Source organism: Anser anser (assembly GCF_964211835.1).
Source record: "Anser anser genome assembly, chromosome: 1".
In the NCBI taxonomy this organism is placed as follows: Eukaryota; Metazoa; Chordata; class Aves; order Anseriformes; family Anatidae; genus Anser; species Anser anser.
The window spans coordinates 165117273-165121154 of NC_139720.1; the positions used below are offsets into that span (position 1 = coordinate 165117273).

The window sequence follows — 3882 nt, forward strand, 5'->3', positions numbered from 1 at the left end:
CTCATTCCATTCAGACTACTAAAATTCAAAGAATTAATTTAGAATTGTGCAGGCATTCCTATGCATCCTGAAGTTTGCTCCTATCAATTGGTTCTTTATGCCTCTCAGTAGAGGCCGGATGTTTGCAGTTGCTGGCAGCTGTTGTTCAAGGCCCAGCGAACAGCTGATAGACTGGCAGTGTACATTGAAAGAGCACAGCCCAGAGCCTGGGAAAGGTCCTAATGCTGAATACTCTCAGCTCTGATGGCTTAGCACATGCAAGATTAGAGAACTAGCACTGAAGACAGTGAATCTGACCTGTTTTTCAAAAGTCATTAGAAATTAGAAACGGTAATTCTTTCACAAGAAATGTAAATAATTTTGTGAATGGGACTTGTTGGCTTTCTTCACCAAGAAACTATGCCATAAGTTGAGCTCATCTGAGCATTTATTGAAGCTAATGTTTATTACTTTGTATTTTTTTTCCTTATATGATAATTAGTATATTTATTAAATATTGTTTAAAAATAAAGTTATGTGTACTTGTCTCTAGAATTTGTGGGTGCTGAAAATATTCTGGCACTATCTCTCCCTCCCAGAGAATTATCTTTAAAGGGAGTGGGGGGATGTCTTTCAAATAGTAAAATCCTCATTTTTTCTGGATCTGATCTGAAAATAAAAAGTGTGGAAAAAAAATGATGTTTGATAAAATATAATTTAGGCTCCAGTTTTCCTTGTTCCTTATTTTCTTTGGAAATCTCTGTGTTCATGGTATAGACAGGGTGAAACCCAAAGCCAGATGAGATCAGAAGAAGTCGTGTGTGTCCGAAGAGGATTTTCTGTAATACTCAAGAAGCATCTGTATGTATGTTTTTGTGTGTGTAAGAGAGAGGAAAAAAAAAAAATACCACATCCTTTTCCATATCCTGCATTTAGACTGAGCTCCTTTCAGGATCATGAAGTTCTTGGAAATTCTGGTCTAAGTACAGCAATAAAACATTGTCTTATCCAGCCCTGACACTAGCTCCCTATATTCTCTGGCAGTATTTTCATGAATTTCTGCAAAAAAATGAAAACCATTATCTGCTTCACAGATTTATTTAATTTTTTATTTTTTTGGGGGGGTGGGGGGGGGAGTTCATGTTTTCAACAAACTTAAAGTAAAGCATTATCATAACTAGGAGTCCAATTCCACAGTTCTTATTCAAAATTCAAGGGTTTTGAGAAACATAGATTTTATGTCTTTCATAATATTAAAGGATTTGGCACAATCAACACTTAGGGTCAGTACTTGTATTTGGAGTTATGGGGCATGTTATTACCCACACCTGGCCCTGTGGAAACTACTAGTGATATAACAGTAGTATCTGGGCTTTGGGAGAAAAGATTCAAGGAAGTTTCACAGATATAAGAATGAACAGATAGCCTAGATGAGCATTCTAATTCTCTTCTATTTTAGCTTACTGTAATTCCAATTTACGATGGCATTTGATGTTAGATGAACTGCCTTGGAGAATCAAATAAAGATCTACGAGAAGAAACACAAGTTTAGAAGAAAAGGCATTAGAAGCAGATGGCAGGAAAGAGAAAGGAATATGTGTGGTAATTAACTTTTTCTTTTTCTTCACAGGGGAATCTGCAGCTTGCCAGGGAGAAACTACTGGCTTCCGTGACTAGAAGTCAGCTGCTCACCTGGGATAGAAGAATACATAGGAAACTAAAAAGTGAGTTCTAAAATAATAATTTCATAAGCAGTTTTCTGGGATGGGAAGCACACATATTTCTACTTATCTATGTTCATTTCCATCCAAAACTAGCTAGGAAGAGCAAATTAAACCCAAGACAACTGAATGAATGAAAAACCTAGTCTATATCAGGTCTCTTCAAGATCAATTTTTGTGGCTGAGCTTACTGCTTCCAGGAGGAAAAATAGAATATAATTATACAAACTAAACTAAACTAAAAAAAAAAAAAACTAAAAAAAAAAAAAAAAGGAGAAAGAGAAAGAAATGAGAAAGAAACAAAAAAGACAGAAAGCATGATGTCTTTTGGTATTCATTTTTTCATTTTTATTCATTATTCATTTTTATTAATCATTCAAATTATTCATTTTTATTAATTACTGAAAATTATCTCTATACTGAACTCTGTTTGAAGCAAAGGCACAACCGCACAACCCCAAAAGATTTTATCATCTTGCATGGACTACCAAAATCTGATGTGCCTTCATGTTAAGATTTCAAGATCGCTCTTAAAAATACAGAATTTTGCAGCTATAAAAAGCAAACAGGAAAAGTTACAAGAGAAATTAATTTTCTTTATTTACTACTCATTGTCTTAATACAGGGGAGATACAAGTCACAATGCCTGTACTTCTCCACAGCTTTACTAGTCTACTTGGGAAAGAATCTAGTAATGGAGATACTGCTGCTTCTGAGTGCTCTCCTTTTCACCACAGTCTCCCTGGTCATCCCAGAAGTGATGCAGTGTTCCCATGTCTTCCTCTGATGGTAAAAGAAAGAAGTGAAGAAAAGAGTTTGAGACTTTCTAAATCAGACATCAGACACAATTCATTTGATGTAACTTTAAGTATCTGAAGCAGGATAATTATATCTGTGTTAATCGTTATCAGCAGCAGAGGCTAGTGTGGACTGATTTATGTCATCCTAAAACAAAAACATAAAATAACAAACTTCACATTTTACCCTTTTTTACTCATTTGTCTCCTAGTTCAGGTGTAGACATATACATTATACTTGTCTAAATTTAGGTGAAACAAATTGTACCTGAACCCCACCTGACATCTCCCCATCACTCTTCCCAGAGTTACCCAGAAAGTTATCCTGTGACCTTCACTTTAAGTTTAGAACAGCATCAACCAAGGCACTCCAGTACATGAACACTGTGGCAAGAATTCACTAAATTGCAACAAGATCTTCAGTTTTCACCACCCATCCTTTGTAGAGAGTGCTTCCCATCCTGCCTCAGAGTGGAAAGCAAAATAAAATTCTGTCATGCTACTAACATGGCAGGAAAAGGAAGAAATACCCACTGCTTCTTATCAGTCCTGAAAAGTAGGTACCCAAGTCAGTCCTTGGGTTTGTGAAATAATGTTTGTAATTTTTTAATCAATTACTCACAGCAGCATTACCCAAGCAAGAGAAAAAGCTTGTAAGACAAGGAGTTTCTGCTATATCAATCCATGCAATTATTTCAGGAAACTCCTTATGAAGAGACAGAGCAGGCTGAGTGTTCATAGGGAAGGTAGAAAGAAAATGCTAGATAGGCCTATGATAACTTCAAGGTTGTTTTTTCCACCAGTCAAATCACACTCCTGTGCCTAAGACAGAAGCAGGGAGTTGAAAGAAATGCTTTTTAAATGACAAATGGGTACCAGGGAAGTCATTCGTCATTTAAAAAGCATTTCTTGCAACTCCCCACATATACTACCTGACTCAGCAATATATGAAGTATTAACTTTTTAGTTGCAAATTTCAGCATTAGCAGGTATTTATTTATGTTTTTGTGTTCTATATTCACAAATCAGACTGCTTTTATTGTTATCTCTTAAAAGCTTATGATTAAAATCACAAATGCTTTTACTTTGCCCTTTAAGATTTCCTTTTAAACACAAGTATGAAAAAAAAGTCCTCAAGAGAAGGCCACAAAAATACTGACCAGTATTAGTTTAAATCATAAGACACTGGGAACAATGCTGATCACAAGAGAGTGCCAGTTCATCTCTGCGTACATGCATATGTGCATAAAATGGAAATGGTGTTGAAACATTTTCATGTGGTGCATTTTTATGTGATGTACCATCACAGAAAGATGATAACCATCTATTTTAGTGTTTCTGAAAAATTTCTAGAGAATTATACAGTGAATTGTGTTACTGGGAAT

The 3882-nt window shown here is 35.5% G+C and overlaps 1 long non-coding RNA gene across 1 annotated transcript; it reads left to right on the plus strand.

Annotated features, from left to right (window-relative positions):
• Positions 1-1263: 1263 nt before the first annotated feature.
• Positions 1264-3359, plus strand: LOC310896932. The gene is made up of 3 exons (XR_014581923.1): positions 1264-1525; positions 1610-1703; positions 2326-3359. It is a non-coding gene; the product is annotated as an uncharacterized lncRNA (long non-coding RNA).
• The last annotated feature ends 523 nt before the right edge of the window (positions 3360-3882 follow it).